The sequence below is a fragment of the Elephas maximus genome, chromosome 6 (genome assembly GCF_024166365.1).
Source record: "Elephas maximus indicus isolate mEleMax1 chromosome 6, mEleMax1 primary haplotype, whole genome shotgun sequence".
NCBI classification, from domain to species: domain Eukaryota; kingdom Metazoa; phylum Chordata; class Mammalia; order Proboscidea; family Elephantidae; genus Elephas; species Elephas maximus.
In genome coordinates, this window is record NC_064824.1 from 76,709,212 (window position 1) to 76,720,889 (window position 11,678).

An 11,678-nucleotide genomic window follows, 5' to 3' on the forward strand; every position below is an offset into this window, starting at 1 on the left:
CGCCGTGCTCCTCGCGCATGCGTGGCCGCACCGCGCACTCCCTCTGGCGTTGCCGGCGTCGCGCTGGCGTCCATTGTCCCACCGCCTCCCGCTCGCGCTGGTTTTAGCAGACCGCTGTATTTCTAAAGGAGCTATCGGGGACCCCAGACTCCCTTGGGGGTTGCCTTCGTCTGCCCCGCGCAGCCCCCAGGAAGGAGCTGAGGGAAGGCTTCGCGGACAACCTCTTTACGGCAGTCAACTCTTCCGTTAGTAATTTATTTCTTCTGTTGAAATAAGGTAAGGTGATGCGAACAAAAAGCAGGATTGAACAGTGGTGGCTGAAGAGTGAGCAGGAGGTTGAATTTTAGTGTTCTTGTGAGGAATTTTCCAGAAAGATCTTTATCTTTGCTGTGAAATAAGCAAACAAATGTCCTCTAAGTATAGTAAATATTGATATTGACCTGATAATAACTGGCTGTAAAGTGATATCAACAGAATTTTTCCTTCAGATTTTACGGTTCTGTACCTAACCTATTTCCGTGGAGTACATTCCGACTCATAGCGACCCTGTACAGAGGGGCCAGTGCCAGTCCTTCAAATAAGAAGGTTCTCTCATCACAAGGAAACCCTGGTGGTGTAGTGGTTAAGAGCTACGGCTACTAACCAAAAGGCTGGCAGTTCAGATTCACCAGGTGCTCCTTGGAAACCCTGTGGGGCAGTTCTACTCTGTCCTGTAGGGTCACTATGAGTCGGAATCGACTCGACAGCTTTGGGTTTGGTTTTGGTTTGGTTCATCACGAAGATACTAAGGGCCACAGCTTGGACTCAAGCCGAACTGATGAATGTAGGTATAAGAAACAGTTTGTTTCTGATATGTATGAAAAAGAAATTTCCTTTCATCTCTTCCAGGCTCTCTTCAAGAGAATAAAGTCAAGATTATTTAACTCGCAAAACTGAACACTGACCTCATTTCAAATGAAGTAAAATTGAGCCCTTGATGAGAAAGCCCCTTGGAACAGTTTATATTAACCCAATTATCTTTTATTACCACAGTAAATTGATTTAGGATTATACGGTGCATCTAGAAAGCAATTGTATTTACAGGTCCTAAAATTAAGTTGAATAATAGTCATATTAACTGGTCTTCCTTGTAGGTGTATGGATATTATCCTATCACTGACAGCGTTGTACTTCAGGATAGATCTTGAAATATTCTTTTTGGCAATGAATGCAACACCATTCACAGAATAGTAGACTATATGATTGTCCAATTCAAAATGGCCAATTCCAGTCCATTTCAGTTCACTAATACCTAGGATATCGATGTTTATGCGTTCTATTTCATTTTTGATGATTTTTAATTTTCCTAGATTCATACTTCGTACATTCCAAGTTCCGATTATTAATGGATGTTTGCAGCTGTGTCTTCTCATTTTGAGTCGTGCCACATCAGCAAATGAAGGTCCCGAAAGCTTTACTCCATCCATGTCATTAAGGTCAACTCTCCTTTGAGGAGGCAGCTCTTCCCCAGTCATCTTTTAGTGCCTTCCAACCTGGGAGCTCATCTTCCAGCACTATATCAGACAATGTTCCGCTACTATTCATAAAGTTTTCACTGGCTAATACTTTTCAGAAGTAGACTGCTGGGTCCTTCTTTTCCAACCTGGGGGGCTCATCTTCCAGCACTATATCAGACAGTGTTCCGCTGCTATTCATAAAGTTTTCACTGGCTAATACTTTTCAGAAGTAGACTGCTGGGTCCTTCTTCCTAGTCTGTCTTAGTCTGGAAGCTCAGCTGAAATCTGTCCTCCATGGGTGACCCTGCTGGTATCTGAATACCGGTGGCGTAGCTTCCAACATCACAGCAACACGCAAACCCCACAGTATGACAAACTGATGGACACGCACCAACCACTAGGGCCAAAGATGAGGAAATAGAAGATTTTTATCAGCTGCTGCAGTCTGAAATTGATCAAACATGCAATCAAGATGCATTGATAATTACTGGTGATTTTAATGTGAAAGTTGGAAACGAAGAAGGATCAGTAATTGGAAAATATGGCCTTGGTGATAGAATGCTGGAGATTGAGTGATAGAATTTTGCAAGACCAATGACTTCTTCATTGCAAATACCTCCTTTCACCAACATAAACGGCGAATATACACATGGACCTCACCAGATGGAACACACGGAAATCAAATTGACTACATCTGTGGAAAGAGACGATGGAAAAGCTCAATATCATCAGTCAGGACAAGGCCAGGGGCCAACTGTGGAACAGACCATCAATTGCTCATATGCAAGTTCAAGCTGAAACTGAAGAAAATCAGAGCAAGTCCATGAGAGCCAGTATATGACCTTGAGTATATCCCACCTGAATTTAGAGACCATCTCAAGAATAGATTTGATGCATTGAATATTGGTGACCGAAGACCAGACGAGTTGTGGAATGACATCAAGGACATCATCCATGAAGAAAGCAAGAGGTCATGGAAAAGACAGGAAAGAAAGAAAAGACCAAGATGGATGTCAGAGGAGACTCTGAAACTTGCTCTTGAACATCGAGCAGCTAAAGCAAAAGGAAGACTTGATGAAGTAAAAGAACTGAACAGAAGATTTCAAAGGGCAGCTCGAGAAGTCAAAGTAAAGTATTATAATGACGTGTGTGCAAAGAGCCGAAGATGGAAGATCAAAAGGGAAGAACACGCTCGGTGTTTCTCAAGCTGAAAGAACTGAAGAAAAAATTTAAGCCTCGAGTTGCAATAGTGAAGGATTCTATGGGGAAAATATTAAATGACACAGGAAGCATCAAAATAAGATGGAAGGAATTCACAGAGTCATTATACCAAAAAGAATTAGTCAATATTCAACCATTTCAAGAGGTGGCATATGATCAGGAACCGATGGTACTGAAGGAAAAAGTCCAAGCTGCTCTGAAGGCATTGGTGAAAAACAAGGCTCCAGGAATTGATGGAATATCAATTGAGATGTTTCAACAAACAGATGTAGCACTGGAGGTGCTCACTTGTCTATGCCAAGAAATATGGAAGACAGCTTCCTGGCCAACTGACTGGAAGAGATCCATATTTATGCCTATTCCCAAGAAAGGTGATCCAACCGAATGTGGAAATTACAGAACAATATTAATATCACACTCAAGTAAAGTTTTACTGAAGATCTTTCAAAAACGGCTGCAGCAGTATATCGACAGGGAACTTCCAGAAATTCAGGCTGGTTTCAGAAGAGGACGTGGAACCAGGGATATTGTTGCTGATGTCAGATGGATCCTGGCTAAAAGCAGAGAATACCAGAAGAATGTTTACCTGTGTTTTATTGACTATGCAAAGGCATTTGACTGTGTGGGTCATAAGAAATTATGGATAACATTGCAAAGAATGGGAATTCCAGAACATTTAATTATGCTCATGAGGAACCTTTACGTAGATCAAGAGGCAGTTGTTCAGACAGAGCAAGGGGATACTGCATGGTTAATGTCAGACAAGGTGTGCGTCAGGGTTGTATTCTTCCACCATACCTATCCAATCTGTATGCTGTGCAAATAATCCGAGAAGCTGGACTATGTGAAGAAGAACAGGGCATCAGGATTGGAGGAAGACTCAGCAACAACCTGCATTATGCAGATGACAGAACCTTGCTTGCTGAAAGTGAAGAGGACTTGAAGCACTTACTAATGAAGATCAAAGATCACAGCCTTCAGTATGGATTACACCTCAACATAAAACAAAAATCCTCACAACTGGACCAATGAGCAACATCATGATAAACAGAGAAAAGATTGAAGTTGTCAACGATTTCGTTTTACTTGGATCCACAATCAACAGCCATGGAAGCAGCAGTCAAGAAATCAAAAGACGCATTGCATTGGGTAAATCTGCTGCAAAGGACCTCTTTAAAGTGTTGAAGAGCAAAGATGTCACCTTGAAGACTAAGGTGCACCTGACTCAAGCCATGGTATTTTGAATCGCATCGCATGCATGTGAAAGCTGGACAATGAATAAGGAAGACCGAAGAAGAATTGATGCCTTTGAATTGTGGTGTTGGTGAAGAATATTGAATATACTATGGAATGCCAGAAGAACGAACAAATCTGTCCTGGAAGAAGCACAACCAAAATGCTCCTTAGAAGCAAGGATGGCGAGACTGCGTCTTACATACTTTGGACATGTTGTCAGGAGGAATTAGTCTCTGGAGAAGCACATCATGCTTGGCAGAGTACAGGGTCAGCGGAAAAGAGGAAGACCCTCAACGCGGTGGATTGACACAGCGGCTGCAACAGTGGGCTCAAGCGTAACAATGTTTGTGAGGATGGCTCAGGACTGGGCAGTGTTTTGTTCTGTTGTGCATAGGGTTGCCATGAGTCGTAACTGACTCAATGGCACCTAACAACAACAACTAAATTAAATGCCCAGGTAGTATGGACAAGCCTAAACCTGTTGCCATCGAGTCGATTCTGACTCATAGCAACCCTGTAGGACAGAGTAGAACTGCCCCATATTGTTTCCAAGGACCGCCTGGCAGATTCGAACTGCCGACCTTTTTGGTTAGCAGCCATAGCTCTTAACCACTTTGCCAGCAGGATTTCCTAAGGAAATTTTACTCTAACATCTGAAAAAATTTAATCTGATTGTGAGCTTTTTCTTGGCTTGGTCAGCCTTAGATAAACTCTGCTTTGCAAATGATTTTGCTTCAAGCTCTGTGGCCACAATAGGATGTAATGGATGGTAGTTAACATCTCTTGGGTGGGGTTTGAGTGGGCAGAGTAGGTAGAGGCCAGTAGGGCTGGATTTGAGGAGCTGGGATCGCCCCTGTGCTTGTGTGGCTACCCCTAGCGGCCACCATGCTGAATTTTCTATGGTTAAAAACCAAGCCAAACCAGTTCCAGTGAACTTAATTCCAACTCGTGGTGATCCCATTGTGTCAAGAGTAGCACTCTGCTCCATGGGGTTTTCAGTGTCTGATTTTTCAGGCATAGATTGCCAGGCTTTTCTTCCGACATGTCTCTGAGTTGACTACAGCCTTTAACCTTTTGGTTAGCAGCTGAGCCCAGTAACCATTTGCACAACCCAGGGACGCCCCATGATGGTTAAAGGCAGTTGCTAATTTTAAGTTGTTAGGTCTAAGGCAAAGCTCACTAACTTAGGAGTACCTTCTATGACATTTCCTGTAGAAGTCTGATGTGTGGAAACATACAAGACAGTATGTACTCAGAAGGGAAAAGATTAGATCCATACATTTGGAAAAAATATATATATATAAGAGTGTATACGCTGAGTTTCAAATCAGTGCTATAAGCATTAAGAACTATAGGGATCCAGAGAATGGAGTAGTTAAAGCGATGTATTCCCAGTGTGTTCCTTTGCACTAATCCCATGAAGTGTTCAAAAAATTCTCACATCAGATGCTATTCAGTATACCCAACCCTGGTGTCCGTTACAGCTGCTAACCAAAAGGTTGGCAGTTCGGATCTACCAGCTGCTCCTTGGAAACTCTGTGGTGTAGTTCTACTCTGTCATATAGGGTTGCTATTTGTGGGAATCAACTCGATGGCAATGGGGATTTTATACCCAACCCTGGAGATTATAAAGGGTTCTGATAAATCCTGTAATAAATAAACTTGCTTAACTTTTTTAACCTAGAGTTTGCCAGATATATTTGTCCACTCAAAATACACTGCCCTCGAGCCAGTTCTGACTCAGAGCGACCCTATAGGACAGAGTACAGTTGCCCCATGAGTTTCCGAGGCTGTGAATCTTTACAGAAGCAGACTGCCACATCTTCCTCCTGCAGAGTTGCTGGTGGGTTCGAACTACCAATCTTTTGGTTAGTAGCCAAGTGCTTTTAACCACTGCACCACCAGGGCTCCTATTTATAGAATCTTTTAAAAATTCCTTACTTATAAAAGCTATAAACAACCTGTGGAACTTAACTTATTGGAAACACTGTTCTAGAATTACCATTCCATATGGCAGTGAGAAGAGCATGGGTGACTTTGAGGGAACAAGTCAGTAGAGTGTTTCAAAAAGCAGGTTACTAAGATGAAGGACTTTGTGGATGGTGAGGAAATAGAAAAGTGATTATAATCTTCTGTTATCTGGAGTTGCCTGTGAAAGAAAAGAAAGGGACGAATTGGACCAGGAGAAAACTAATCATGCAGAGGAGAAAGGGAAGAATTGGAGATGTAGAAGAGAAAGGGGAGTCATTGATGCCACAAATTCTGTGAAAGAAGAGGAGATTGTGGGATTACACAGCTAGATTTCTCTGAGACAAGAGAAAAGGAATAGTGAAAGAGAGAAAATCTGAAGAAATTCTCCAGTGGTGAGAGGGATGTGAGTGATTGGAGTAATGTATTTCAAAATGTGTTTGTTTAAAATGTTGATTTCTAAGACCCCACCCTGGAACCTCATGTAGGCAACAGCTTCACCACTTCTCTAGAGCAAAGTTTTGTGGCAGGAAAGAGTAAATCAAGGGTTTCTGACTTCTTTGTGGTAACAGAAGAGGTTGTGGGCAATTAATTAAGTGGAAGTTGGGGTCTGAAAGAACATGGGAAAGGTCTAGAAAGTCATTTTCAGAAATTTCTTAGGAAGTCAGGGAAAGATAAAGGATGCTGAGTCAAGCGGAGGAGCCCCTTCAGGGAATTGGCAATCTAGTCTTGACAGGTGAGACTTAGCTGCTCGATATGATCCACTTGTGGCTCTTGAGCACTTGAAATGTGGCTAGTTGGGCTGTTAAGTGTAAAATGTATACCACATTTCAAAGACTTAGTATAAAAAATATAAAATATCTCATTTACGATTTTATATTGATTATATATTGAAGTAAAAAAAAACTTCACCTATTTCATTTTACTTTTTTAAAAAACATGACTAGAAAATTTTAAATTACAGTTTTTTCAGACAGCACTGATCTAAACTGTTAAATAGGAACAATCTCAGTATTATTTAAGATAAAAGCCTATCATCAGAAATATAATACAGATTTTAACAACAGGAGCTGCTGCAGAGATTCAGAGGATACCATACATGACTTCAGTGCTTGGGTGAAACTTTTGCTATTTACTCTGCTGATCCTGTAAACCTGTATTCAAGGCTTAGTCAAAATGTTATACCAGTTGCCATTGAGTTGATTCTGACTAATGGTAACCCCATGGGTGTCAAAGTAGACCTGTGCTCCATAGGGTTTTCAGTGGCTGACTTTTCGGAAGTAGGTTGCCAGGCCTTTCTTCCGAGGCATCTCTGAGTGGACTTGAATCTCCAGCCTTGCAGTTAACAAGTGAATGCATTAACTGTTTGCACCACCTGGAAACTCCCTGAGTCACCTCAATTTTACAACTTTGTAAGGAGAATGCCTTATATTTGTGCATCTTCAGGGTTTTCAAAAGACCTGTACATTCATTATCTCATTTCATCTTCCCAACAACCTGGGAGGTAGATAGAGCAGCTTATACTGGTGAGGAATATGAAGCTCAAGAGTCCATGTGATGTAAAGAATATTGGAATCAAAGGGATTGAGCATGCTGCAGAACAATGAGTGACTCAGAGTGACCATCATGGGGTTTTTGAAAGAACATTGGACTTAGAATCAACATTCAAAAGATCCAATACTTCCCAGATGGATGGCTTTAAAAATTATTAAGCCTGTGAGTTTTATTTACCACATTCTGAAATAGTACTTTTCTCAGAGGGTTGAGGTGTGTATTATTGAGTACAGTGGCATCACTAAGATGGGATGGGGGTTGTAGACCACATTGGGTGACACTGTCAGAGGGGGTGCCTTAGTCATCTAGGGCTGCTACAACAGAAATACCACAAGTGGATGGCTTTAACAAAGAGAAATTTATTCTCTCATAGTCTAGTGGGTTACAAGTCCAAATTCAGGGCATCGGCTCCAGGGGAAGGCTTTCTCTGTGTGTTGGCTCTGGAGGAAGGTCCTTGTCCTCAATCTTCCCTGGTCAAGGAGCTTCTCAGGCACAGGGACCCCGTGTCCAAAAGATGCGCTCTGCTCCTGGTGCTGCTTTCTTGGTGGTATGAGGTCTCTAACTCTCTGCTTACTTCCCTTTCCTTCAGAGATAAAAGGTGGTGCAGGCCACACCCCAGATAAAATCCTTTTACCTTGGATCAGGGAGGTGACCTCCCTCATCCTCTTTAGCATAAAATTACAATCACAAAATGGAGGACAACCACAGAATACTGGGAATCATGGCCAAACCAAGTTGACACATTTTTGGGGGGACACAATTCAGTCCATGACAATTCAATCCATGACAGGAGGTGACACTAAAATGACTGTCTATAAAATTTTTCTGCATTGTTTCAGCAGAAACTTATTACTTTTTTAAAAATATCTCTGTGGATAGTTATAACAACAAAAAATTTTTTCTAACCTGAGTTTACCTGTACCAGTATACTTACAAGGCTGAAACTCTATGCTAATTTACTTTTTGAACATTCTAATGCCCTCAGGTTAGAGCTGTCATTATTACCCAATTGCAGTGGTGCTTTGAGTCATGTGGTTTCCTTAAGCATGTGCTTAATTTTCTGGTGTTTTGGCTAAAATACTGTGGTAATTAATATTTCTGAACCTGTATCAATAACTTTTTTGAGAGTGAAGTAGTAATTAAAGAAAAAGGAGTAATATATGGGAACTACGATTTATAAGTAACAGTACAAAAAACATTACAAAGGATTCTGTATGGTCTGGTACTGGAGGAGGTCCATGTGGGGGAGTGACACCATGAGTTACCACGCTGGGTGACACCAACCCTATTGACACCACTGACGGTAATTCCTAGAAAATACTTGATATTTAACATATATACATACACACACACACGTATATGTAATAATGGGAGCCCTGGTGGCAAGGTAGTTAAGAGGTTGGCTGCTAATCAAAACGTCAGCAGTTCGAATCCACCAGCCACTCCTTGGGAAGTGGGGGGGAGTTGTACTCTGCTGTAGTGTTACTATGAGATGGAATTGACGCTGTGGCAATGAATTTGATTTTTTTGGTTTATAAGTAATGCTGTAATGCTGTTAGGTTGAACACCTGGGTGTAGTAAGGTTCTAGTACTTTTTAAGTATTCCAGCTGCTCCTTGGAAACCCTATGGGGCAGTTGTACTCTGTCTTATAGGAACGCTCTGAGTCAGAACCAACTCAACGGCACCAAACAACAAGTCCAAGAGTTGATCCTTCTAAATGCTTCCTGAAACACTGCTATGTAGATCCCCTTAGCTGGTAATAGAGTTTTCTTTTAGAATTTACAAGCATGATGACAGGATTTAGAAAATTATAAATAAATACACCTTTCATAAATTAGGAAATGGAAGCTGTTAAGATAAATTATCTAACATTTGGAAATAAGGCACAAAGGCGGATGGTGTGTCCTTTCAATGACATATGGGAGTGAAGGCTACCTTTGGGGTTTACATTAACTTTACCTGAAAAGTTTGGTCTTTGTCCTATGTTCCTGAGGGAGAGCCTTTAAAACGTTGAAATTTTCAGTGATTGAAGTATCTCCGATGAAGCCTCCAGACCTCACCTGAGGTATGCTAAGGTAGTGACTCAGGTGGGCCCTGGCTAAGCCAGAAGGACCACCTCATGATACCAGCTGACTTCAGGGGAGGTGGCCTCATTCAATCAATCGTGACTATTTAATGAGGCCCCAATAAAGGGTCTGGACACTGACGCTCCCTAGACTTTCTGGTTGGTAAAAGACACTGATGCACGAGGGAAGGTAGCGAATTCCTTTTTGGGACTTGGAAGCTTTGCGTTGGGAACTCTTCCAGACCTTGCCCAATGGGTCTCTTTTTTTTGTATCCTTTTGCTGTAATAAATCTGGAATTGTTAAGTATAGCTCTTTCCGTGAGTTGTGAGTCATTCTACTGAATTAGCAAACCCATCGGAGTAGTGGGAGCCAGCAGGTCAGAATTAAGGGGAGCTGGGGACCCCTGAGCTTAAGGCTGGTATCCTGAGAGTGTAAAGGAAACTATGGAATTTGCATCCAGCAAGTCTGAAGTGAGGGTGTCCCGTAGACTTCCGAGTTTGAGGTCTTGGGCAGTCCAGAAGATTGAGCCCCTTAATTGTGAGCTCTGACCTAGCTCTCGGTGTTTAGGGTCAGAGGAGGAAGTACTTCATGTGTAGCTGGTGTCAAAACAGAAGTGGAACAGAACTGATAATTGATTTGGATTGATCAAGACAGTTTGGTGTCTGAGAAGTAGGGATTTGATTTTCTCACTCCCTACTCCAGGATTATCCAGAATAATATACTTCAACTTGCTGCTTCTTTTTTTCTTTTTACGTTAGTCTCTTATACAAAAAGTTATATACACCTTGCTGTATACTCCTAGTTGCTCTCCCTCTAATGAAACAGCACACTCATTCCCTCCACTCTATATTTTTGTGTCCAGTTGGCCAGCTTCTGCCCCCCTCTGCCCTCTCATCTCTTCTCCAGACAGGAGCTGCCCACATAGTCTCACATATCTACTTGATCCAAGGAGCTCACTCTTCACCAGTATCATTTTCTATCCCATAGTCCAGTCCAATCCCTGTCTGAAGGGTTGGCTTTGGGGATGGTTCCTGTCTTGGGCTAAGTTTGTTAGCCCAAAACTTGCTTATTCTTGATTAAAGGTTCCAGGCTTAGTGATTATTCATGTTAACTTACAGACTTTGGTAGTTTGTAGTACAAGACTCTACAATTTACTTAGCCTGCTCACTTTGTAGAAAATTGTAGGTAGAGGTGCAAATAATTTCTGTCTGTTGGAACAGATAATCCCAAAGGTTATGGTTTAACCAGTTTTGTATCTCACTCAGCAATCTTATTCTCCTACAAATAAATACTCTAGCTCTACAAACGGTCATGGCATCTTACTGGTTCCCTCATTACTTAAGAGTTTAATAAAATCGTTACTATGTAGTTTTATTATTCCCAAAGGATTCCAACCAGGTATTTTTTTTTTCCCCAAGCATAAAAATAACCTGTTAGAAATTTCCTTCAGGGTTATCACTTGATGTTGAGATTGTGAGAACCTGCTTTCATCGTTCATAGCTGTCTTCCTCTATGAGGCTTTCCCTGAGCTCTGAACACTGGGCTGAGAGGCTTCCATTGACTCTACAAAAGTAGCATACCTTTCCCGAATAAATGAGCTGGTGGCAATTGATGGAAGACTTTGTGTTACAGGTGATATGTGGAACCATCAAAGGTAAAATTAAATTTGTTCATGAGACTCACTTCCTAACCATTTACATACTCATTGCTTTGTTTGGAACATTTTTGTAACAAAATTGGGTGAACTGGAAAGGTTTTGTTTTTTATAATTCCACTAATGCTTTTTTCAACTATGAATTCATCTATGAATGGTTACATCAAAGAAAAATAAACTGCTATGTACCCTTTGTGAAAATTAAGTGATTCATCATTATATTTGTAAAATTTTGTTTAGGACATAGGTTTTTTTTACCTTTAACTTGCAGAAGTAAGCTAGAGTTACGTAAATAAGATTATCCAGATTATAATGCTAGTCACAAGAATGGCTAAAAAGGGCTCACGACCAAGACCAAACCTAAACCAAACCCACTGCCATCGAGTCAATTCTGACTCATAGCAACCCTACAGGACAAAGTATAACTGCCCCATAAGGTTTCCAAGGGTGTAAATCTTTACGGAAGCAGACTGCCACATCTT